Raw genomic sequence first — 27,565 nt, forward strand, 5'->3', positions numbered from 1 at the left:
GTTACTTTTCATTTGGCATTGCGCATGTATCTTCCTTTCCAGTTTGAGAAATACCACTTGTTTTGAAAGCTATTATCGTGTGTCATCTTACTGATCTGTGAATTAATAGAAATGCACTTTCATTTAAGGTCATTTGTATGACCTTATTAAAGTTTAAAATAATTGTGTGATCATCACTTTGAGACATTATGGCACGTGTGTGTCGTGGAGACTCTTCTTTCTTTTGACTGAATAGCTTGTCACTTTTAGCATGACTACAGAGAAATCTGCTGGTGCAGTCCTTTCATGAGGGCCTGGAGAATGCTATGTGGGATTAGGGGTTGTATGATCTCTCTTTGCCACTGCAAACGCCTCTGGAATATTGTTCATTTCTTGGGCTAACACTTGGAGAAGGGTGCTGAAATGGATGCAGAGAAAATCCATGAGGGTGATTAAATAAGTGGAAAATTTATCTTATGGTGACAGATCAAAAAAAAAAAAAAATCAAGTCTCTTCTGTTATCAAAAAGGCACTTAAGGGGTGACTTGAACACGGTCAATAAGTGCCTACACAGGCAAAAGAAACTTGAGACGAGAGAGTTCTTAAAAGTAGCTGAAAAAAAGTATAATGACATTTAGTGAATTGAATTAAAGGTAGGCAAAAATCTGGCTAGAAATAGTGTACGTGTTAATGAGGCAAGCTGATTAATCACTGGAACAGCTTAATGGCAGTTGTGGATATTTAAAATCAAGATTGGATGATTTTCCAAAAGCTGCAGTTCAAGTGCAACTATTGATCTTTAAACTGGAAGTAATACAGAAAATTCTGGTGGCCTATATTATGCAAAGTGTCAGATCAAATCATCACACTATCTTGAGTCCTATGAATTAACAAGACACTCTTGTTTCTGAATAAACACAACCTCTAATAATTTCCTTTTTCTTGAATAATGCAGGAGTCCTACCATCCAGTAGTTTTAATATGATGTTTTATTCCTCACTGTGAATTGTCTGAACGTGAAATGTCTTCAGTGATGATCCAAAGTATAGAAAATAAATGATAATACAATAAGCTGTCAGAATATATTAAAAAAAAAAAAATCCTTGATGTTTCTGCCTTTTTGCGCATCCCTATCCATTCCTCTCTTAAATCTCCCGTGCTTTATGTGACTGTGGAACCCTGTGTCAAATGTGGTGTTATGCAAGGCTGGAGTGACAATCCCAGCTTTAATTTTGTTGCCTTTTGTGACTGTCACAACATTAACATTGTCTTTTATTATTTGGTATTTACCATGTCTGTGTCTGTATGTCGTATTGTTTAATGATAGAGAGCAATGATGGGATAAACTGCAAGGAACTGAGAGAAGTGACAAAGAAGATAAAGGGTTCTTCATTTTAATAAACTGCATGCTAACACGTGCTGTTAAAAAAAATACTCCCCTTGCTGAAATATGATGCAATACAGAGTGAATACAATGAATTATGGTCAAAAAGATATAACACCAAAGAGTGACTGGGCTGTCATTCTCAATCAGAGGCATACCTTTTGGAAATGACTTTGAAGGTTATCTTGGAATAGCTTTCCAAATTGACTTTACATTTCAAGTGCAGAGGAATTGATGGATGGATGGAGAGGTAGTCAAGGAAATTAAATGTGGGTGACCATCTGCATGAGCAGAGATTTTTATTCAGGGTAACACCTGACCTATTTATTTTTATCATAAAGTGATTACATATTGTGCCCAGAGTTCTGTAACAATGATAAAGACCATAGAGCTTTGTCTCTTCCACACAAGATCTCCATCAGTCTGGTCCTGTAAACAAGATTCACCTGCTGACAAATTACTACATTAGATACATTTTCACAGATGCTCAGAAAGCAGGATGCAAATCTCCATTGGGGTGGTGATGCTAGTCAACCTAATTTCTGTTGTTCATGAGGAGAAATGAGTCATGTCTTTTGATCTTCAGCATACTTACTTTCCACAAGAAGGTCTCGTCAAAATACCTTTGCTTTAGGACACATTGCCATTTGGGATCTACAAGGCGTTAACCATCTTGGCCAATATGCTGATGGGACAGTTCATTTTGGGTGAAATGGGAGATTTCTGTTTCCATGGATGACTGGTGATAATGGGATCAGTAAAGGTCTTGCCATTGCATCTCTCCTCATGGTTCTCAAAGTTGTCAGATGTTTAGGACTTGAGTTATCATGTCTATGTTGCTCGATATAATCCCCCAATGGGGGACCAGTAGAAGACCCTGTAGTGACAGGGCTTTGTGCATGGCTGCTGTGGTGGGACAGTCATCGCTGCATGTCTCTGGACTTGCTACAGCACACTCTCACCTTCACACCAAGCTGCCCTCTCCTCACTTGTACAAATGTCATGATAATATGTTTCTCCATTAAATTTGAAAGCTAACAAAGATTCCTAATTTTCTTTAGTATGTATAAAAAAAATACAGTAACATTTATTGTATATGTTGGTGTTTTATCTTATTTGAAGACAATTTATTCAGATACTCTCTTTGCTTTGCTTGCTTGTATTTTTTTCCTCTCCCCTTGCTTCTATTTATTTCCTCTCTTCTTCTTTTTCAGATTTTCCCATTTACTTTTCAGTTCCTTTCATTTTGTGTGTGCTTATATTTTAAGCACACAAACAAACCCATGTAACTAAAAGTATGTTTTTTGTGACAGAGGAACTATTTGTACTTTGTTCAGATTTTTTTTTTTTGTTTCATATTCCGTTTCTTTTTTTTTTTTTCTTTTGCCCAAACAATAACCTTGTGTGGATCAGAACCCAGGTTCTGGTCACTTGCAGCCTGCTGATGTGCCTTTTGTGTTTAACCTGCACAGGTCCTCCTGCATGAATACATTTATTTAAATAGTTGAATTAAAGCCTAATGCAGAATGCATGTGTGTGTATGTTAAATGCAATATTAACTTATTCTCTCTAGTGCTGTGCTGAACGCATATTTTTCTCCCTGTCCCTCTGTCTCCCGCTTTCAAGCCCATGTCCAGCATTGCTGTTCAGCTCCTCATTTCAGCCCCAGCCCAGTCCTTGCTGGCACTGAGGTGAGACCAGGCTCGTTGAAGTAAACAGGAGAAGCTCATGGTGATTTCAGCTACTCAAAGATTTCACACTAGAAATGCTGAGGTTCATAGAGCAGAAAATAACCAAAGGCCATGATAGCACTGCCTTTGCGGTGACAGAACGGCCAAACCTGATAGGAAGGAATGAATGGATGAAGTAATGACACTTTAATTTACAGATCCATTGAATGTGATAAAAATAATAAAGAGTAAAAGTTTTATAAAACTATAAAAATACTTGAGTTTTCAGAGCAAATTTGTCTGCAATTTAAGTCTATTTAAAATAACATGTACAGCAATCTTTACATTGGAATTTGAAGGATTCTTTCATTTATGAACTGACCAGATACATTTTAAAAAATGTATGAGAAACCACAGACAGTTTTTTAAACCTGTTCCAGGACAAGTAAAATTTCGGTATGATTTACAGGATTCCTAGGGGGAATACTTCACAGTGCAAGTCTCTGTTTCTCTGGGACTTTTAGAGGCATTTGTTATATGCATTTCCGTATTTTAAGAACCAGGTATTATTCCATGTACTGGTACCAAATGGTTTTGTCCCGAAATGGGAAGAGTTTTATTGCGCTGTTGAGGTCAGGGTCAGGAGGCCAGGAGACACCTGTTTGTTTGGCTCTCGGTAAGAACTCTGTCTGTTGACATCTTTTTAGATTTATTCACACACTGGAAATTGCAGATGACAGTTTCTCTTGAGATTCATGGTTTGCAAAGTTTTTTTTCTTAATGAGCTGTTAATTCATAACAGTATTCACTAGTGATGTAAAATACAAGTCTGCTGCTTTCCAAGCTGGTTTGCATTGTGCTGTAGTTTGCAATTTTTAAAAGAAAAGGATTTATTTCCTCCTGAGATTTCTTTTTCAGATCTCAAAATTTCCTAAGAAGATTTTTTTTTTAACTTGTTTGTGGTTAATATTGGCACAAATGTGTGCAACATCTGACTAAGTAATTGTGTGTGCATCGTTGCATTTGTATAAATGTATTATCTTAGATGTAAAACCCCACATCCGCATCCTTCCAAAGCCTACAATGGTGTTCACTGTATTGGTCCAGGTATACAGCACAGCTTCCTTCTGCTCCCATCTTGATTTGCTCTAAAAACTCCTGGACACTCTGACACACAAACTCACAGATGCAGGAAGCTTGTGGCTAAACTGTCTTTTGGTGTGAAATCATGCAACTATCTAAAATTATAATATCATCTTGTCAATATTGTTATGCATTTGCATTCTTATGTGCACGTGATTTCAAACTGGAGAGGGAACTGATGGTGGGAGCATGTACCCCTTTGTTTCACTGTAGGCACTCTAGCAAGCTTTCTGGTGCACGTGCAGGTTTGAGGCAGCATGAGGATGATTACAGTAATTTTTCATTGCATGGCAAGTTGAGAGTGCACAAAAAGCAAGGCTCCCTCTCATGTTGATTTAATGAAAGCTTTGTGTACAATATGATGGGCTTTGGAGGATAATAGAAATGGAAGGAAGTTCAGTGGAAGGACGTTGTTGTTGCCCTCACAATAGCTCCTCAATGTGAGAGATGCATGGCGGAGTTCAAGCTGACAGTGTATTATCCAGAGCACTGAGGATAAATCTGAGTGCTGGCTCTTTCATGTTGATTTATGAGAGTTTTGGACATTTAAATGATTTTAGACAAAACTGACTTGTGACTTTAAAGTGATCTCGATGGTTTGCTTTTGTACTGCTGATACTTCAACATCTTCAACCTGTGCAGAAGTAGGATTATGCATGGAGTGAACAGACTGTATAAGAGCTGAAATGTACAGGTACTTGTGGCTGTGCTCAGTTCTGGGAAGGGGTTTGGGGTCTGGCAGACTTGTGTGTTGCCCTTTTGCAGCCAGTGTCAGTAGTAGCATCTCAGTTTTCAAAAGCAGGATGGGAGAAAGCGCAAACACGTTTGGAAAGCTGGTAGGCAGGGAGCAGAAGCAGGCAGCCCATGCCGGCCGGAGGTGGGAGGCAGTCCTAGCATGCTGCTCAGAAGATGTTCAGTAAAACAGGGAGAAGTTGTGAAGAGCCACGAAAGTGAAGAGAAGGAGCTTGTATCTGAGGAGGGGAGAAGAGGTGGCTAATGGAGGGCTGCGGAGATGTGTGATACGCTCCAGGTGATGGATGGGGAAATTATCTTTGCAGTAACACTCCAGACAGGCTGTGAACAGAGCAAGAATGCATTTGTCAAGGACAGGGAAGAGGATGCTGCAGTAATAGAGAAATGTCTCCCTCCTTAAGACTAGGGATTTAAGGCAGCGCTCCCCTTGAAATTCACTCTGGCTGTGTGGGATGCCCCTTACTTTCAAAGTACTCAGGTTTTGTACCATGAAAATATATGAGGCTTAGTTATAAATTACAGTGTATGTCCCTTACCTTTTGTTTGCTTCTAAGACATCCCTTTGCTGTATCCAGATTGGGATGTTGTGGTCTTCTGGAGACTCACATGGTGATTTTTGGTTTTGTGTATTTTGTTACCATAGGAGTAAAGTGGACAAATACTATTTGCTGCTGCAAATATTAAAATATTCCACATCTGGCAAAGTCTGGCAAAATATGTCGGAAGAATGAGCAGTCCCAATTACTCTTGGTAGTCAGGTACAGTGAAGAGTTCTAATGCCTAATCTTTCTTTTTTTTTTTTCTGGTCAAACACTTTACTCCGTTTTACTTCTGAGCAGTACTAAACATATAAATAATTTCACAAAGTATGTTCTTCAGTAGTGTAGAAATAAACTCAAAATGATAAATTATCACTCAAAGAAAGCACCTATTTGGTAACTGTACACGTGGCCAAGCTGTAGCTGAGAAGAGGAGGTATGGGATGAATGCTTGGTGATGGAATCTTGGAGATCATATTCTTATTGCTCACACCAGTGGCTAAAAAAGAAACGGTTGATCACATCAGCAGGGAATGTCAGGATGCCGCAATCAACACACGTGCAGCAGGTGCCCGAGCCAGCCACTGTTGCCAGCTTGGTTTTTCCAGCAGCTGGAAAATAAGTAACAGCAAAGCTGTGGCTGTACCTGCAGGGTACCACTCCCATCACCGCGGGAGGACACCCATGCCCCCTGGGTACACAAAAATGGGGGGGGAGTGCGTGTTCAGACATCAAAGATGAATATAAATAGGAAAGAAGCCAGAGATAAAAAGGACCATAAGGCTGAAACAGTCCACAGAGATATTACATGTTTATAGCGGGGTCTGTGGGAATAATGGGTGTTTATAAATGAGTTCAAGGGGATAATGTGTATTGAAATATGAGTCCAGAGGGAGAGTATGTATTCAAAAACTATCTACTGTATATAGCATAATAATCCCAGTATTTCATAAACTCGCAGGAAAGTATTAAATAAAAATAAATTACAAATGTCTGTGGCTTGATTGCAAATCATTTCAGAGAAAAGGGGGAAAAAAAAATCCTTTGCAAAATGTGGAAACCATCTTGTGTTAAACAGCACCAGAAAAAAAATTATAATTGTAAAAAGTAAATGTCAGCTATAGTTATTACAGTGGCCATGTTGTTTCCAATAACAATTTGGCATTTTATTTAGTCTGTAACAATCTACAATTTAAATTTAAAATAAAGATTTTTCTTTTATTTCCCTCTGAAGTTGTGTGCCAAGCACAGCAGAGCAGAATGTAACATCTGTTGATGATTAAAACAAGCTTTCCTATGGGCCCTGAATACAAAGTAAACATGGATTTTATCCATAGTCAACAGCATTTACAAATGTAAAGGGAGGAAGCTACTGAGTTTTTGAAGAATGAGCTGTGAGAGAGGAAATATAAGTATGGGGACGGCAGATGGCGATAATTAGTTCCATATCGTGAAAGGCTTCTATTAAAAAATAAAGAGGACAGAGTCCTGTATTATGCTGCTGTTTTATTAAAGCGCCCTTTATTTGCCATTATTTCCCCCCCCCCCAGTTGAGTAGTACCTTTACTCGCTGGCCTGGTCTGAAATGGGTGAGTGCAGCTGTGCAGCTGGTGTCTGTGGATGCTGGTGGCTGGCAGTGAGCATGGCCACTCAAAATAGATATTTTCCTAGCTTTTCCCCACGTAAGACTGTAAATGCTTTGCTGGCAGTAGGCAAAATCTGGGAGGAATTTATTATGTGGACCTATAGGCTAGTAATCTTGCATTTTATTCTGTTTTAATTTAGATTTAGGGGCCAGGGTATCAAAGGTTAAAGGCTACTGTACCTTGGCGATGCCCCTTGTCTCCCACTTTTGCCCTATTTAACCATGCATTCTGTGATTCCCACCTCGGTGTTCAGCTGTCCTCACTAAGAGCTACTTAATTTTATCTCTTACCAAGGCAAAATGCTTTTTCGCGCTCCTAGTCTGTATGTTTCTTGTATGGTCTGTCTGCATTGGTTACATTACTCTGTTTCACCATATGTAAGAACTAATTATTACTACTGGAATAGTTTAATTTCACAGGGCTTTATTCAGCCTGTTTGCCTTGTTTTGTCTTGCTTTGATTTTCTTTCCAGTTACACTTAATGGAGAATACATTAATTGAAGTGTCAAAATGAAATTCCAATTTGCTGAGATTTACCTGCTTCCCGGGGAGAGGACAAACCTCCTCCAGCTCGTAGGGCATGAGCCAGCCCCAATCTTGCACAGGAGTGTTTTGACTCTTCTTTCAAACCTGGGCTGCTTTTGGTTTGCAACAAAAGCCACTTCCCCCCCCCCCCCCCCCCCTTTTTTTTTTCCCCCTCCTGAAAGTATTTTGTAGTGTTCAAGTTCATATGTTATTTTGGAATTTGTTTCAGTTTTTAATTGCAATTTCTTCTTTCCTGACTTCCATCCTCCTTCAATTTTCTTTCCAACTGGAAGTTGTTATAACTGAGCTCTCAGCGCAGGCACCCATCGAAGCGCCTTTGTAGCCCTGCACAAACAGAGAGTGTTAATCTGGCGCTTGCTCTCTTTTTTTTTTTTTTTTTTTTTCTTCCCTCCCCTTCCGTCATTTTATAATTACCCGAGGTGGTAACAGCTCTTAAGAGCCTTGTCTGTCACCCTGGAACCAAATGCTTTTCATTGAAAATTAAGGAGAGGCTTCAAAAGTTTTAGTTCTTTCAGCAATGAAACATAACAGTCCTCCAGTAGAAAGAGTATTTTGATGATGGATCCCATTACACCAAGTAATGTAGGATGTAAGTATGCTTTTGTGGTTAAGAGGAAACATAAAGACAGGAGGCTTGTGCTTGCTTTCACAGACGTGTGAGGCTGGCTGGGAGCGCTGCCTTGCCTGGAGAAGGCACCCTGCGAATTGCAGGGGCTTTGTCGAGGTGTGTGGAGCCCATGTGCGCCCCGCATGAATCCCTGTGCGACAGCAAAGGCATTATGAGAGCAGAGCCACTGGCCCTGCTAGTCTCCCAGGTGTTAATGAAACTATCTTCTTAAGTGGTATATCTGGACCGCTGTTAACTATTGCAGCGACAGTGAGAAGGTGCTGAGCAAGGAGGTGGTTATTACTGGATTGAAAAGGAGGCAATTTGTCGTGATGATATAAAAAACATGCATTAAATTTAAATTTAAAATGCAAAAAGAAAAACTGCATGGAATTCAAAATGACACTTAAATTGCTGAAAGAATGTACAGGAAGAGTTTTAGGCAAAATAAAACTGGATCAAACCAAAATAAGCATCCAGATCTGCTGAGACATATGTTTTGGGCAGTTTCCTTAAACTCGTAGCTTTAGCAAAGTCTTCAGGTAACAGATATTATACTTAAATGTCCAACTTCAAAGAGAAATGGCTGCAGAAGCAGTCTTGCTTTTATTTTTAATTAAAATTTTGAAAGCATTACCTGAGTGGACCCCAAAAGTTAAAAAGCAGAAGGCAAATAAAATGTTATGTCTTTCAATGTCTTTGAAGTTGAATCTTACAATTCCTGGATCCTGTTATCTTGTGGGTTTTGCACATGTTTTGTGGGTGGGTGTCCTGCATCAGGCTAGCAGTGGAAGGGATGTGTGAAGTGGTGGAGATTGCAGAGGTGTCCACAGAGTAAGGGACTTGTCAGGGATGTGGTGGAGGTGGAGGAGGTTCCCACCTCATCTGTGGGGCTGATACTAGATCTTTCAGGAGCCGGATCCCAGTCCTTCCACTTTAGGACCCATGTAAAAGGAGTGCCCAGTGCCCTTTTGCACTTCAGCAATTAGTCATTAGTCATGCTTTGTGACTGTGTGTGTGGTAGCACTGTAACTATACTTGACCAGTTTGCAGCAGCATTTTGTAGTTAACTTTGTAGAAAACCCAGCCCACCCTGCTTCCTACATCACACTGTGTAGCATTTCCCTAAAGCAGTCCATATATGACGCTTAAATAATTTACAAGTAGACCAATGATGTCTTGAGTGGATGCAACAGAAGTGCCATGGTTTAAATGACTTTGACCTTGCAGCATCAGAAAATGCTCTGCCTCTTAAAAAAGAAAACATGCAAAACCCACCCCAAAACTCAACCCTTGCCGACTCTTCTCTCCCCTCCGGGAAAGGCAAGGCGAGCCATGGTACCCAGTGCTTGGTGTTTGCAGGGACCTTGGCCTCCTCCCAGCTTTCACTGCTTTCCAGGCAATAATGGCTTTGGAGGCCCAGATGAGTATTGGAGCCCTTCCAGCAGATGATTATACTTCATCTGCTGGCCCCATAAGCGAGACTGCTGGAGAGCTGAGTGCCAGCCCAGACCTCTCTGTCATGTTATGGAGTGCTACCAGAAGGCCACCAGACTAGCTCTGTCTTTCCTTTTAAATAAGCAGCTTAATCATTCTCTGCTTGTAATTAAAATTTTGAGTTGGTCACGTGTGTTGTAAATCTGCACATGGAGAACTTATTTAACTAATAAAAATTAGCCTGAAGTTGTGTTTACCTGAGCAACTGGAAACTAAACTCTCTGGATGGATCACCTCCACTCTCCTATGAGTGAGCATAAGGCCTCTGTTCCTCAGGAAGCTCATGCAGAAGCTAGCCAAGGGCCAGCCTCAATCCCCTTTAATAAAAGCCATTATTTCAGCTTCTGCACAATTTGGAGTCTGGCCATAACGTAGGACGGGAACACCTTGTAACACTTACAGATGATCTCCTGCTTTCAGTGGATTGAGGCCAAACTTCCGTTTAGCTTTCTTATTTTCTCCGCACAATTGCTTGTGAAGTGTTTCTGGTCCAAGGGGCAGCAGAAGGAACGGTGGTGGCTGTAAGTGGCGCCACCAGCACATGCTCCCTTTGTGGGGATGGTTTCCTACTGCCCTTAGCCATCTTGCTTGGGTTGTGAGAACTGATAAGATAAAATGGACTCATATGCCAACACAATGTAATAATACTTGGATTTTCTTATATTTTGCCATGCGTTTCTATCAGTGGTGTCACCCAGTACTCCAAGGTCTACTTGAGAAGATCATCTCAAGTGAAGGATGTGGCTTGTTGCCCTCAAACCAACATGAAGTAGCTTACTGCGGTAGTGAGAATCTAGTTGGGATGTGATAATCCCTGTGTGCTGCCTGGTCGCCTGTATCCCTGCCCCTCCACTGGCGAGTTACCTGCTGTGGAGCTCCGGCAGGGAAAGCCCTGAGAGGGCTTTGCTGCGTGAAGCGGCCCTGTTTGTCCAAAGGCTCTGACTCAGAATCAGTCAATTCAAACAACAGTATGAAACTGAAAAAAATCAATGTTTGCTCAACAAGACTCTGTACAAAACATTTGTGACTCGAGTTAATTTTATTCCCATCCTCTAATATTTTATTGATCAAACTCTATATTAACTTCCATTACTTTCTGCCAAGGATTGATGTCAGGTTAAGTAACCAATAGTTACAAGTCTTGCTTGCTCTGTGCGAGTATGGATATAATCTTCATGCTCTTCCAGTGTTCTGCAATTTCCCTGGTATGTTAACTTTTTTCAGTTCATATTGACAGATTAGTGATCTCTCCTGGCATCTCTTTTATGACATAGTAGCACAAGGCATCCAGAGGCCATCAGATTTTAGATTGTTTAATACGCCCCTTGGCTAGAAATAGACTCAGACTAGTTCATTGTCTTCATCTGATTTGAGTATGTTGTGTCTTTCTGAACAAAATGCTTATTGACCAGTTTTGCCCTGTCTGTATCCTTTTTAATAATATAATCATCTTCATCAAATAATAAACCAGTTCTTGGAATTTCTTTTGGTCCTAGTATGCCTAACGCAATCCTCCTGGCTTTCCTTAGTCTGGCCAGCCCAGACTTTGACATCTGCCTTCTGTCCGTGATCTACACCTCAAAACATCTAAAATTGTATTGATTTCTGCTTCTTTTCCCTCTCTGTCCCATAGATAAAGTTGGTCTGGAGCTCTCATTGGAAAAGGCAGTGTGAAGATGCTGACATTCCATGGTGGCAAGTAAATGTGAAGGCTTGCCCTTGCCTGTCTCCAGGGTCTGCTCACAGGCTCACTGCTCTCCAGTCCAAGAGCCCCATCCTCTCCTCAAGGTGTTCAGTAGCCTGGGAATGGGCATCTCCAAAGGTCTTATGAAAAGGGCAATAGTCAACAGTTTTTCCTTGTAGTTACCTGTCATAAGACTAAAGTTTATTTCTGAAAAATAGTGATTTCTTGTGGTTGAGCCCAAGTTGGGACAGACTGCTAGGAAATAGAGACCATTCACTTTCCTCTGCTCCATGTTCAGGCAAAACTTCTGCAATCTTGTGTTCACTACTTCTGCAGTGGATGCAGAGTCTCCAGAACAAATTATATGACCACTTGCCAAAAAATTGCCTTACAACAACTTTAAAATACTCAGATGTTGACAGCTTTTGAGGTTTTGTTGTTTATGTAACTCAGATGGTCGGCATGGTACATTAAAACAGGTATGCAGGCAAGATTTCTCCCTTGCATTTTTTGGTTTGATTTTTTTAACAGATTGTCAAGACGGCAATCTCCTTTTGGATTATTTTTTTTTTCTTTTACTACAATAAAATGCCTACCTTTAGCTTGCTCTGAAGTTTTCTATTTGAATGTTTAAAAGAGAAGTGCTTGGAAGATTTATGGATAAGATAATGAACTATCGCAGCCTGAAATTGGAGGGTTAAATGTGCTGGCATCCTTCTGATCTGGTCAAAACCCACAGGCACGGCTCAGACGAGGGCGTGTGTATCTCCTGAAAACTGGCTGTCGTTTTGTGAAGATTGCTAGGCTTAGCCAGAAATAGAGGACTGTTACATGATCAGCTTTCCACCAGCATCTCAAAGTTTCTTGCGTACTCTTTAGTGAGAAAAAGATGCTGGCATGATAAAACTGAGAGGCAGGTTCAAAGTAGGTCCATAGATGTAGGATTTGTAGTAAAGGGCTTTGACCTAATCTGAGTTCTACCCCAGTATTTTTGATGGGACCGATACAGACATCATGAAGTGATTGCAATAGATATGTCAAGAAGAGAAAAGTAATGTTTCCTGTATGTGCCTTCCCAGTCTTCAAACAATTCTGAACAACAACAGTGGCAAAAGTGCTGACTCAGTCTTCAGAAGGTGGCCCAGGAGCTGATAATTGTAACTGTGCTTGGGACTGAAAATTGCAGACTCATTAGCCATACAGGTAATAGGATTCTTTAAAGATCCTTCTCAGCTTTTCACCTACAAAAGGGAGTGGGTGTGGAGAAGGTGGTAAATTCCCTGTGGCAGATTTGAGTAAAACATTCCTCGTGTTTGAAAAGTTAATTCTGGTGGTACAGGTGGAAGCTTGTTCTACCAAATGGAAAACTCAACAAAAGGCTAAAGACTAGAGCAGCAGTAAAGGCAAAATGTTTAATGTTGTGGTGGTGGGTTATTTACAGCCATGTGGCTGGTCCTGAATTAATTCTATGCATTTCCTTTAATAACTTCTAATAACTTGAGAGATGAAGTAAACATTATCAGACTAACTTTGGAGAATGATGAGTAGTGAGGGGTTTTATACAGGTATAATAACAGGTTATTTATAGAAGTTAGAAGCAGGAAGGGAAAAAATGAAATTCAGCCTTGAAAAATACAGATGATATAGCTGCCTGTGTATGAAAGTACTAATCCATCACAGGTATATTCAATAGAAAAGAACTTGAGCAGTAGCGATGCTAAGAGACATTTCAGGGTAACAACAGACAGCAAGTTAGATATGAGTTTGCAGTGTCATATAGGAAAAATGAACAGTATAGATTTGGACTGCCTGCACTAAACCATCATGGTAAAGAGCAGGAAAATAATAGTGACCCCCATACTGACCTGTGGCTGCAGCTGGGAAATCGTGCTCTGCTCTGGCATACCATGTCAGTGGCTTTCTGTTAACAAACTGGAACAAGTTCACAGAAAAACAACAAAGAGAACTGGGGACCTGGAAGAATTGACTTATGAGAAGAGATTAAGAAAGGTAAATTTTTGCAGCTTGGCTAAGCAGTGACTAAGCAGCCACATCAGCATACAAAAATGCCCACGGCTGTGAGCAACGATGGAAAGATCTGTTATCCAGCAGGATGCCCATCTTACAAACTGAAGGAGCGGGGCTGAATTTAACAAAAGAAATTTGTAGGCAATAGTAGGAAAAAGCAACCAATAGTGAAATCTTTAAGCAAAAATCTCTCAAAGACAGGAGAAAACTCAGTTACTAGGGAGTTTTAAAGCAAGGTTGGGTGATGGCAGAGTATGTAGTACAGTGAAATGCTGAGATGTCTGCAACCACAATGTTCTCACCATTCCCAAATGCCAAATGTGCAGAGATGCTTGAGGGCACCTGATGGCACATATATTCTTTGGTATTGCATAGCAAGCTTAACATTTTTATCTTGAGAAATCTCTATGTGGATATGAATGAAAAATATCTTTGCAGATCTCGGGATCCTCACATACCTAGTTCACACCTTGAATTTCTTCTGCAGCACCCACCTTGTTGGTCTCTAAGATGTTTAGACCATGACTTTGTATCCCAGGCTCAGATGCTGGGTGGCACCACCAACTCATCTCCAAAATAACTTCCAGACGTGTCACACGTGGACAACCCGTTTGGAGAGCGTTACCCAGAGGAGCGCATGCAGGGCAGCTGGGAGAGTGGTCCTGGCTCCCCAGGCGGTTTCTGTTTGACCTGACCCGTCACAAGCTATAAGGCTGCAGAAGTAAATACTGCACATCTGGCAGCCCGCTCCGGGGCAGCGTTGAGTTGTCTGGTGTAAAATAAAGCCAAATGCTCATAAACTTGCAAGACTGCATTGATAAAACACTAAGATATCAAAATGTATTAATATGGTTTTTGCTCAGGCCCAGCCTTGATGCTTGTGGCAGGTAAATCGGTTTTGGGCATCAGTGCAGCAGGGATGGGGGTGCTCTAAGGTGCTACTGCAGCAGCTCGTGGGTGACAATAACCTTCATGGCACAGATCCTGGCATGGGACCATGGGGGAACAACTGATCTTTTGCATTGCACTTGGTTGCTCACTCTCCATTTATTGTTTTAGGATGTCTGTATGATAAACAGGTGGGAAAACATCTTCACTGAGTGCCAGCAAACTCCGAACCAATGGGGTGGAGATGATGGTAGTTTCTGCGCTTGCTTCCTTTCAGGCTGTTAACTAAGCACGATATTGTGATATATAATGAAAGAGTTTCCTTTTCCAGTAAAGGAGAAGCTAGAGGTGTCTCAGTGCAAGAAACTAACACCAAGTCTGTCTTAAAACAGACACTGTACTAGTGCGTGGAGTATCTGTGGGGAGTGGAGGCTCTGTGCGTCCCTGTTCTTCAGCATCATGCACTACAGGCATGGGTTTTTATGTTCTTAACCTTGTTTTGGTGTGTGCCGCGCAATGAAACTGCCTGTTCAGTGTTTAGCTTGTGAAGAAGAGAGAAAAGGGTTATTTGAAATGGAAGTTAAAGCATAGGGCGTTTTCCATGATGTAGATCCTTTACCCATGCCTCAGGAGTGGGTTTCATAAATGTTGTGGTTTGGGCCTGTTACCCAACCAGCAAACTGGTTGGGTTTGATTACCCAGCAAATCCTAAAGGAGGTGGCTGGCACCTCTGGACACTTAGACAGCAAAAGAAGTTGTGCCAAGGGTCTCTCTATCCAGTAGCAGCTGAACTGGTGGCAGCAAACCCAGGCCACTTGAAAGGTTTTCCCAGGCATGTGACAGTAAGAGGGTCTGTGCCTGCAGCTTGGCACCTCTGTTTCATGGTGGTTTACCTGTGGTGCATTTGGGTGGCAGTAGGTCTCACCCGCAGCACTGAGCATGTGTGTTCAGGTGATGCTCAGGGATAGCTCTTGTCTCTGTTCCCCAGACAGGTAAACTAGCTTTGCTTTTGTAAAGTACACCTTTGTCAGTTGGTGCTCTTATCTATTCTGGTACAGTCTGATGTTCCCTCATGCACAGGCGCTGCTTTGTTCCAGTATTCATCCTTTGCCTGAATTATTTATTCATTCATTTTTTTTCCCCTTAATTTTTCCTTCTGTCTTTCCCCTGCTGGTGTCAGATGAATTCCTGTTTCTCCAGCAGCTCAGCAGGGCAGGGATTAATGCGGCTGGAGCACGATTGCAGCCGTGTTGGGGAGATGGAGTGACCTCCGGAGGAGGAGGCGGGGGCGGGGGGGGGGGGAGAGAAAGAGGAAAATATCCAGTAGCTAGATATGGGGGGGGGAACTCTAGGTACCTCTTGTTCATTTTCACAGCAGATATGTTACCAGAATCTCCATTCCTCTGGGAGATGAAATATAGTGCAAATCTTAAATAGAAGGTAAAATTGAAAGTACAACTCATACTCAATATTTGCATTGAAAGAAAATGCAAGTTCTGAACTAAAAAACCATGCAAACTTCAAGTGCTTGGCTAAGGTTAATAATTACGAACTCTGTTCTCACAGTTCTTGTTGTTTCAAGCAGCATGATGTGGGAGAAAGCGTCTCCTTTCCTGTTGTCCTTCTGCTAATGGCATGATGAATTCTGATTACACTGCAATTGCATCCCTGCAATGTGGAAGGCCGCAGTAACTATTCGGGACATCAGTTTTCCTTCTGCCAACTTTCAGGAGCATTTTATAGGATTAATATTCAATAAAAACCCCTTAACATTAAAAAAATGCTTAGTCCCACAATTGTTATTAAATTCTTTTCCTGTGCCATAATGCGGATGCTTTGATCTAAAGTCCTGCAGTTTCTGGAAGGAGCTTGCGTGATTACGATAATGTGCAGTGCTCTTTCTGCTATTCCTATAGGGAAAATAAACCCCACATTAGTTCCATATTAGTACCTGACTTGGAGAAGTTAAAAAGTGCCAGAAAAAGGTTAACCAGAGTCAAGTACACATAAGAGAGCTGTGATTATTAGTGTTAAGGGAGCCATTTGAAAAAAACATTTCTGCTTTTACAGAAGAATTTATTGGTGTCTTTGCTTCTGGCTGCTTTATGCATTTTAATAAAGCAGTAGCAGCAATAACAGGGTGTGGGAGTCGGTTAAGCCTGTGTCAAAAAAAAAAAGAGTGTATCTGTGTGATGTTGCCCCTGTCCCTGCCTTTAGCCTTCCCCAACCCGGGGCTGCCCTCCACTCAGCCTGGGCTATTTGTTTGCACCAGAGCTGGGATTGGGAGTTCGGGTAAGAGCCTGCAATCCAGCACTGTCCAGAAGTTCACATTCCTGAATGCAGACTCAGTTCAGGCTCTCCAACTTGCCAGCACACGAACGGGATCCATTTGGAGAGCCATTTAAATGAAGGCAATAATTGCTTTTGTGTGTTAAAAGTTACATACAGTCTACAAGCAGCTTTTGCAATTTCCCTGCCAAATGTCTGGGATTATTTTGAAAATGTACTCGATTGAAAACAGTCCCAGTCTGAGATACACCCGCACAATTAGGATAAAACTCGGGTGTGTGCTGAACACAACTGGACCCAGCGAAACAACTTTTGGTAAAGTAGATGCTAAAATGCTTATTGTGTGTGAGGAAGGGTTTGTGCTTGCCTGAGGCACCCGCTACTGGTCCCCATCAGAAATGGATACTGGGGGAGATGAATCCAGGGTTTAACACCATATGGTGTGCATTACCTCAATACAAATTTTCATCGCAAAATTCAGTATTTTTAAAAGACAGATGGAAATTATACTTCACTCTGGTTTGCTGTAGGTGGGCAGCTAATGTGCATGGACTGTCTGCTGCAGATGTTCCCTCCTTAGGGGTGGGTCAGCGATTTAAATTCCTTATGAGACCACATGCCGCAGGTAATGCAGGGAAATTGTATTTAGTTTGTACAACAGTTTGCTTAAAAAGACACGTGTGCAATGCCAGCAGCCAGAGCAAATATAAATAGTCTATGGCTTGCACACTATGTATTTGGACAAACATGGACACATTTGGTACATGTGGAAGCCACATGAACATGCAGGTTTTTGCATTTAAAATGTTAGCTACATTGGTCTACTCTTCCTGCTTTGTCATTAGTATTATTTTCCTTAAAGAAGGCATCTCTCTTGCTAAAGGTTCACAGCCGTGGATGTCCTGATATCTAGCTGGTCTTTTTGTGAATTTATAGTCTGCGTGGGATGTTTTTTCCTCTATCCTCCTCTATCCAGCCCCTTCTTTTGCTCCCTTTTCTTCTTCCCTGCCTGCATCTTTTGCAGGGCATCGCAAAGTGTATCTGTGGAAATCATTATTTTTTTCACAAATTTTCTGTTTAATAGCAGCTGAGCTTGAGTGACCTGTGATAATGGTTCTTTGCTATTGTTTAGCTGTGGAAGTTTTACAATTTTTTAATTTCACCACAAAGACTTGTCATTTATTCATGAGAAACTATTACATTGTTCTTCCTTCGCAACTACAGTTTAATATGAATTGGGGGTGCATCCCGAGGATCAGATTTTGCTCCATGATCTATATTCCCTCTCTTCAAGTGTTTACCTTTCTAGAATTTTATTTGTGTTTTCACACACTGGTTCTGATTTCAGGATGCTGTTGTCTGTTGCCTGTAATGATGCTTTCTTGGTAGTGATAATTTTTCACATGTTGCATAAAGGTCCTGTTCATCTGTTTGGAGAGAGTAGGAAAGTATTTTGTTTCGCAGGTCCATAAGCCCATCCGCGCTCCCACATCTGGAAAGGCTCACGCCGTCTGTCGTGTTAGTGCACTGGGACAAGACTTCTGATGGAAACACTTAATTCTCAAAGCGGTGCTGGATAACGATAAATCCTTTGTGAAATGTGGATTTGCATTTAAGATTCTTTCCTGCTCCCATTGTCTGCGGGGCATTTTACTCAGTTTCATTTCCACTGTCCCGAGTCTAAACTCCTAATCCGCTCTCGTGATGCTTCAGCTTGAGCTGATAGTCCTCCATTTTGCCTTCATTTCCGTGTTTTTCAGAGCCCAGACGCCATCCCAGTCTTCTTACCTTCCCCTGGCATCCACACCAGTTTTCTCATATTCTCCACTACTGCTTTAGTTCAGGACTATCCTATCTCATGGTCCGCGATCCCATTCTTGACCTGTTTCTGCTTGTCACCAGACCAGCTGCCATCGCAGATCCAGTGCCAAAGGTGCTCTCGGCCCCTCCTGACACAACTGCAGTTGAGGGTGAACAGCTGCAGGAGAAATGCAAAAGGGCACTAGGGGATTGGTAACCTCAGATTGTGTCCAGTCAACCCGATTCCCCTCTCCCAGGAGTCACCATCCCGCTGACCTGCAGGAGGCTGGAGTTGTGATGCACTTTAAGTTCAGTGATGCTCTGACAGGGTCGCATGCACCCTTGCTTACAGTTGCCTGCACTGACACCCTGTAAGATGCCAGGAGAATGAAATTTTCCAAAAGTGTCGATATCAATAGTTTGTTCTTAAATTGAGAAGGTAAATCAAGCAGAGAGCTGGGAGGGTTTGCCTTGTACAGGAGTTGTTCAGTTGTTTCAGATCTGTGAACAACAAAATAGTGAACTTAGTCTTGAGGCTGGCAAAGTAAAGGAGGAGAGCAGCTGCTATCCCTCTGGAGGACAAGAGAGCAATTCGAAGACAATCTTGGAAACTTTGAAAAATGGTCAGAAATTATGGAGTTGAAATTCAATTAAGAAACACCTAAATCTCTATACTTATTTATTTATTTTCCCTTCCTAAATACAAACTGGAGAGAAACTGGCTAGGTAGCAGAACTGCAAAAAAATTACAAAGGTAACCACAAATTGATGGTGACTTGACAGTGGGACGGTGTGTATATTAGTGTCTCGGTGGTAAAGCTTGATGGAATGTGTTGCCTTATATATTAAGGTATAGTTATTACCTTGCATTGGTCAGGGTGTGCAAAGCCTCACTTATATTTCAATATCTGGTTGGAGCATCACACTTTGAAAAAGACGTTAAGTAATTGGAGGAAACCCAGAGGAGAGCAGGGAAAAAGACAGCCCTGTTTGGGGGATGGCAGAGCATGGGGGGCTTTCAACCTGTGCGGAGCCAGTCGGCTCATCAGGATGGTGTGTGAGCTCTGAAGTGGGCACTGGTGGCCCAAGGAAGGGGTTTGGAAAGAGCGAAGCTGTTTGGCATATCACAGGGTAGGAACAGGATATTCAGTGTATGAAGGAGATAAGATATGCAAACCTTCCTTCTTCTGTGCCATTTTGAAGGCATTGCATCATCAGCCTACTGCAGTTTAAACCCTTCGGTGGGTCTTTCATTACTCTCATTTTCTGACTGTTACTCCCAGTTATCACCATCTCTGAGGCATCTTTCTGCTGTTGTGCTTGCTGACTCGGGCATTGCAATGTACTCCTTCAAACCTCTGCCCGTCACACGAACAAACCTACCCCTATTCCCAAAAAAGCAGCCCTCAAATCAAAGAGGGAAATAAAATGTTGGGTACTTAATGATGGGCTACAGGCAGAACTTTTATTTCATGCTTTGTCCCTGCGATTTCCTCCTTTGTTTTACAGGGTATGACTTTACCAAAAATAGTCAAAGGAAGAAAATAAAGTTTAAAACTTCTGGGAACAAGCCAAGTTTTCCATGCTGAAAATCAATTATTGGCTAACATTTTAAAGTCAAGATCACCACACTCTGGCAATAGGCCAATTCACCCACGTTCACCTGCTTTGTACTTTATTCACAAGAGTCAAAGATCTTGCGAATAAAACTTTTTATTTCTAGAGGAGTTTTGAGTTTCAAGGGAGTGCTGATTCTTATGGCCAGTACTGCTGGCAGAGGAAGGTGACTTCTTACCACCGTCTGTATGTTTTTCAGGGTTACCGACAACAAACAAAACTATTACATGAAGTAAAATGATTGCATTTGGAAAGAATTGTAAGGTGGAAAAATTAGACAGTGGGCATTTTTAAGGTTACTTTACTATGCTGGAGCTGCAAAAGATGGAAGTAATTTATTTCCTCTTGGTAATGCTCCTTTCTGGTCTAGCAATTTATCAGAAATGTTAATCCAACAAGCAGTAAGTGTGTATATGGTGGGAGGAGGTAAGGGGAATGGGGGAAGGAGAGAGCGAAGGCATTTAAAATTAGCTTCGAAATATTGTACATCTCATTAAAAATGTAATCATGCATAAAATGAGATCAATGAAAATTTATCTAAAAGTGCAAGGAAAAGGCGTTTTCTGGTGTGATACTGAGTATAATAGTCTGGATTTTAATTTAGTCAGTTCGCAACAAAAAATCCCTCCAGGCTAAATAAAACAGTTTCCCTCCCAGTTATTGTATGGACAGCTAATTTTCTGCACCTTTCCTTCTAATATTCAACCTTATCTTTTGCTGGATAGAGGTTTCAATATACTGCAGAGTTTGTTTTCTTTACATTTTCTATTACTGCAATTTAATTTGCATGATAAATGATGAGAGGTAGAAAGATGATAAAAAGAAGCAGAACATTTCTTTATTAATTTTGTTTAAATTAGTGTAACTTTTCACTGACTTTGCTTTTTACACAGAAAGCCTATGTAGAAATTATTTTAAGACTCCGTATTGCAGTTAGAAAAAATGTAATACTTGACAATAAGCTCCCTCACATGCCAGTATGCATGTTCTTATTTTCATGTTTTCTTGCTACTTTGCACTGTGTCTAATGATACTTATGGACCAGTTTTGTGAAATTGACATCAACTTCATTACAGAATCTGTGATATAGGAATGGTTTTAGATGTGTTTTAAACATGAATTGCATTTATGCTGAATTTGGTTTTGGCTCTTCAGCCCCCTTCCTAACGTTAGTTTTGCAACCTTGGAGGGAGCACCAGGAAGACGGATTTTAAGTATTCCTGGTTTCTAATGTGGGAATCTGAAAGCATTTGTCAGAGCTGGCTGCATCTTTCCCTGTGCTACCCTCCTGGCTCCTCTGCTGGTGGCAGCCCTGTCGGGCACTGGGGCGGGATCCTGGACAAGAGCATGGGGCTGGACTCAGTGCTGCCCGGCTCGGCATTGGCTCCCAGCTGGTAATGACCCAGTAATGACTTCCAGCTTTTGGGGGATTGCTTCTCAGCATCGGGAGAGAGTCTGGGCTTAGTTCTAGTGATGAAATGCTCAAAGGGGTTTAGGGAAAGCTGCTCTGTGTTCCTGGAGTTCAGTCCTCCTGAGTCAGGTTTAAGATTTGGGTGGCTAGTCATCTGTGATGAGCTGTGGATGCAGGTTTTGCTTCTCTGTTTATCTATCTGCAAGCAAACTCATTATAATATCTTGAAACAGTGACTCATGCGTCCTTGCCCTCTTTACCTGCCCTCTGCTCGCAGCCCAAGGTTTGTTTCAACAGCACAAAGATTTGATCAACTTTATTCACAGCTGTTAGTTCAAAATACCTGCTAAACATGATGTTTCCTTTTCTTCCTGTTTTCACCCCACAAGTGCTTCATTTGGGGCACCACAGCCTGCCCCGCTGACCTGATAAGAGGAAGACATCCCTTGTGTTTTAGTAGGCTCAGCCCTTTCCTTTCATTCAGGGAGGCTCACAGGAACTGGCTTTAAAGTTACGAGTTTTGGGAGAAAAAAATTATTTGATTTCATTCTAGTAATTGGTTTTACACTGGTTAATGTTGCCAAAGCTGAAGGGAATCTCTGTTGAGCCTCTGCAACTGAGGAGAAACCTGGGGCCTTTGTTTTCATATTTTTTCCTCCTTTCCTTCTGAGGTTTAAGGCAATTAAACACAAAGCAGTTAAACTTTTACAGGTGGAAGAATGCAGTAAGTCATCCTATACATATATATAAGTGCTTGCTAGAATATTTCCAAAGTAAATCCCAGCAAAAATTTGTCACAAAGGCACGTTGTGGTATGTGGCTGCATTGGCATGGTCACGAGAGGGGAATGCCTTACCTCTCCCCCTGGTGCTACCCATCATAAAACCATCATGGTGCACCATCCTGCCCTCGGAGAACTTACATTTACCTGGTTACAAGTGTATTTCTATACGAACACTTAAAAAGAGAGGTATATATAATACCGGGATTGCTTAACATATTCCACTGTAGCATGTTTGTGTTTTTTTTTTTGTTTTTTTTTTTTTTTTCCCTGTAAGCCTTAATTCTGTTGGTGTTTTCTGCCGACATTTGTAAAGAGACAAGAAAAAGCACTGGCAATGGAGATTTGCTATAAATGTCCTTCTTTCCCCACTTCTCTGTCTCCCAAATGACATTTCATTGCGGTAGAGTTGAGTTATAAACTTTTGAAAATTGCCTTTTTCCTTCTCTGTGCTGTAAGAAAAATAGGGAGCACAACAAAATAATAAATAAAAATTGTAATTCAAGACTGTGCTGCTGCCTCAGCAGCCTGCTGTACTGCAGGCTGTGTTTGAAAACAATCCTCTGTGCATTTTTTTTTAATTTTTTATTTTTTTTAAGAAAAAGTGAAAAGGAGATTATTTAAGTTTCAGATTCCCAAAGTTGGGAAATGCTGAACTAAGTTTTCTTTGAAGACTTATTCTTATCTCCCGGAGTGAATGTGGTGTGCTGCAGGCTTTCGCTGCAGTAGTGGGCTGGGTGGGTTATGCCTCTGTACATCCCGCATGCAGACACTGTGTGTTCCATAGCTGGGACCCTCGTTCCTTATATGAAACGAGCAGTACTGATTGCAGTCCCTGACCAAATGTGATCTCTAAGTATCATGCATTTTTCTTCTGCATGTCGCCCTGCCCTCTGCTCGCTAATTAACTTTTGCTAATTGTCTGCAGTCCTTCTGCCCTATGCTGAGCCAGACCCTCCTGACCCAGGCAGCTGCCTCTTATGCTGCACAGAGGCTTCAGTTTTCTGAGAAACTTCTCATCAAATCCCCTGGCAGTGTCTTCTCAGGTGATGCTCTGCACAGGCACCCCGGGCAGGATCAGAAACCCCACACAAGCAGCCAGCTGCCTTTTATGTCACTGACCCATCTCCTCTCACACTGCCTTTTTCCCCCTTCCCCCCCCCCCGCCCCCCCCTTTTTTTTCTATGGTTCTTTCCTCTCTGGGTTATCCTTATTCCCTTCTAGTTCCCTGAAAGTCTGACTCCACTAAGATCAATGCTATTAATGGATATATTAAACTGGCATAATGCGGTAAATTGAGGCTTAATTTCATATATGTTCTTTATCTCCAGAGATAGCCAAATGCTTTGCAAAAAGTATTGATCTACACGTGTAATATAACTGTATATGTGTTTGGACATCCACATTAAAGAATTTATTTTTATATACAAGGAACTTGTCTTCTTCCATGTTTCATCCCAAAGAGTAATCAGATCAATATGTTTCAGCTGAGAAGCACAAAATGTGATCAAGTCTTATGTATTATGTCAGAGGATGAATTCTGCATTAGTTTTTACTTGTTGCTGCCTGCCAGAGGGGAAAAAAAGGCCAGTGGTGTTTGAACCAAAATAAGACAACTGTGTTTGTGCAAAGGAACAATAAAGATGTGAAGGGCTGCTGGAGCTCCCTGCGAGTCCACTTCCACAGCACAAAAGAGAATTGTCCTACAAACAGAAAAATGGGGAGGCAATACAACTGAACAAATAATCTCAGTCATTAATGGTTTACCAATAAAAAATGAGGGCCACTGAAGAACAGAAAGCACTGATGCACATTTTTCTTTGAGTAGGTGCCCTGTGTGTACCTTCACTCTGTGAATATTCGTACCATCGCATATACTCGAGCCAGAGATGCAACAGCGCATCCCTTTGGGACCAGACTTTTCCCTACTTTATTTAATTGTCTGGTTTTAGTTTCTATTTCTACGCTTCTTTTGCTGCCTTCATCTTTGCTGTAAGCAGCCAGAGGAACTCTGGAGTGATCATTTTGCTTTCCAGGTTTTCAGTGTAGTGAAAACCTAAATCTGTGGGGCCCTCATTGTCTGTGATCACTCTAATGTAAGACTACTTGCTCTATTTCACAGGAGAGAAATTTCCCATCAGTTTTCCCAGGATAAATATGGAGCCTGTTGCTGAAGAGGACATCTGCTAGCTGCTGCCTATTCGTTGCTTAGCTCACTTGTTGCATGGAGCTTCTGGAGAGTTTGGAGAAAATCTCCCTTCTGCCGGGGATCTACTGCAGAAGGACCTAAATTTGAACTATTTCTTGGGTCAGCCCTTGGATGCTTGTCCATCTGCATGTGGACTTTCCACGTGGGAGTGGTGGCTATTCTCTCTGCCAGGCAGTAGGAGGGATCAGAGCCTCAAGGATGATGCCACTACATGGTCTTTTTCCCTGGAAGGAAAAACCCTAAAACTTTGGCCCAGCCAGGATTGCTGCGCACAACTGTGTCAGAACCTGATTTTGGGCAGATTGTTATGTCTCTTTATTCTGACAGATATAACCACGTAGATTTTAAAGGACTTGGGGAAAAGAAATAATAATAAAAATTTGGTCTACTAAAGGAAGAGACCTTTCTGTGCGAGTTCGCTGTCAAACTTTTATCCCTTTGTCCTTAAGACAAAAGGCTTAAAGCACGCTGCTCCCGTTTGAGAGCAACCCAAGTGCGGTCTCCCTAACTGGCCAGTGCACAGTTCATGGAGGACTCAGCTGGTTTCTCCTGTTGTGCATGGCTCCGTCTGCCTTGTTAGCCTTCTGCACATCATGAAATCTTCTGTAGTTATTCCTAGAGTCTCTCCCAGTTTCTTCTGTTGCGTGTCTTCCAAAGGCATCATTCTACATAAGTCTTGTAATTTTAAAACTCCTCATTTTATAGTTAAAATGAATATCATAGCCATTATACAGTGTATTACTTTATGTTCTCCACATAATGGTTCAATGCGATCCATCTGGTTGGATGTTTGCGTTATGATGTCTTCCTCTTTATCTTACATGCACAGAACAAAACATGCTCCACTTTGCTCCCTCTGTTTTTTGCTGATAACACTACCAGGCTGTTAACTTCCTTACTTCCTTAATTTTATTTGTCCATTCAAAGTTGGTGCATTTTTTGAGTTGCTGTACTTTAATACACCAGCCTGTGGGCTGTGATGTGTCAAATAACCTTTTAAAATCCAAACAGATTATGTCCCATGTTTTCTTCCTGTCTGGAGTCTGTGTTACCTCTTTAAAAAATTCCAGCAGATTTGTCAAACAAGATTTACCCTTTATAAGACTCTGCTGGCTACTTTTTATATCAGCTCACATTTCTCCAGATGTTTTGTGATCTCATCACTTATTAATGTCTCCGTGATTCTGTCTTCTGCTGAAGTGACACAGTTATTACTGGTTAATGTGGCTATGAATGCATCATCTCTTTCTTCCTTATTAGACTGCATCTGACAACGTGAACCTGCTCAGGATGGGTTTGAAGCTTAATGGAATTACTCTTTTTTTTTTTTTTTGTCTCAAATTTGAGGGATTTAGAAATAACTCAATTTTCTTAATCTATTATGTTATTACTGTTATTTAGTAATCTTGTACGAAAGGAGTTGGGATATTTTCATGCACACATGAGTGGAAAGCCCCTGCCATGAAGATCCCTCACCTTTCCTATCTGTCCTTGTTCAATAATCTCCCATGCAAACATCATTTCCACTCTTGTAGTTTAGATAAATATATCTAAATATAGATATATTTAACTTTTTTTCCTCTTCTAGGCTAACTGGGCTTTTATTCCTACTTTCTGATTTGTAAAGCAATTGCCACAGGACTGTGGCTGACTCAGGGTGCTTCTTGTGAGGTAGACGAGAAAGAAGTCTCTCTAGATGACCAAAGGTAAAGAAGCTGCTTTAAAAAATGTCCAGTTGTTGGCTGACAGCTGTCAATGCTCTCTAGGGCACTGACTTTTCTTGGCTTTTTCATGGAGCCATTGGAAATGACAATAACTCGATTTTGCTGTTCTTGTGGTCTTGAAAATGTTTAATTTCACTTAATTTCCAGAATACTGTTTAAGAGCATGAACACCATTTGTGCCTTCCATATGCACAGTCAGGAGACAGCATGCGTAAACAAATACATCCAACTGGAGAACCCATGAGAAGGTGGCATAATATATCTACTTGATATCCCTCCTTCAAAAGAAATAAAACTTTATGGGGGAACATGAGAACTTTTCCCAAAGTTGTTCCTGCTTTGAGACTGTTGGAGTGGCTGAGAATGGAGGTATGTCCATGCTGCAAAAATTTATGGGAAAGTTGTAAGCTCCATGAAGTGCATGGAATTTGGATCGGATACAAGTCAGCCTCTCCATTACATGTCTACGGCTCTCTGCATATTTGTGATTATCCTTATGAATAATGTAAGCTACTGCTTTCAGATGGAAGAGACTTCGAGAAGGAGTTAGGGAACATGTCTGAGTGCTGATAATGAACTCAGAATAAGAAAAGATAAAGCAATTTGTCAATGGATGGAGAAGTGCAGTCTTATGTAGAGCCAATAAAGTTTCTGGGTAAAGGAGCAAAAAAGTTGTGGTTTTTTTTTTTTTTTTTTTCTTGTGGTCATCGTTTCTAGAACAATCTTTTCTTATTTTTTTTTTAATGCACATTACATGATTGGTGAGGAAGAAATCAGATTAATGTCATTATGCAGTTAAAAAACAGTAGCTCTTATTCTGAAACACTCATGTCTGCAAAAGTGGATTTTTGTCATGGCAGTGACTGCTGTTGGACTTTTTCTTTTTAATATTTTGTAAAAATGTAACATTTTGGTTCCCAGAACAAGAAGAATCCTTTCTCCTTTCCAGGGAAATAAATTCTTCACATATACGCCTCGAATTTCTCTTGCTGGGAAATCCAGCAGGAGGTAAAGATGCTGGAAGCCATTTAAATGCTTCTAATGGGTAAGATGTTTACATTTCATGGGACCCATTTCAGAAGGGTCTGTTGTATGGAGGCAATTTGATAAACTCATCTAGGTCACCTGAGAAAATTGTGCTTAAAATTCATCCATCAGCTTGTTTTCTCTGGGTGGGGTGTTGCAGTAGCTGGATGTGGGTCATTCATCAGGGAGGTAATGCATGTCTTCAGAGCAGCTACTCCTGCATCCTGAAATAAAAAGAATTCTTCAAACAATTAATATAAAAGGAGAGCACGGTGGGAGATTTTAATCTTTTCCTTGCCCTATCGGACTATTTTAAAGGGACTGCTGTAAAGAATTGCTGCTAG

The sequence above is a fragment of the Vanellus vanellus genome (assembly GCF_965231255.1).
Source record: "Vanellus vanellus genome assembly, chromosome: 12".
NCBI classification, from domain to species: Eukaryota; Metazoa; Chordata; class Aves; order Charadriiformes; family Charadriidae; genus Vanellus; species Vanellus vanellus.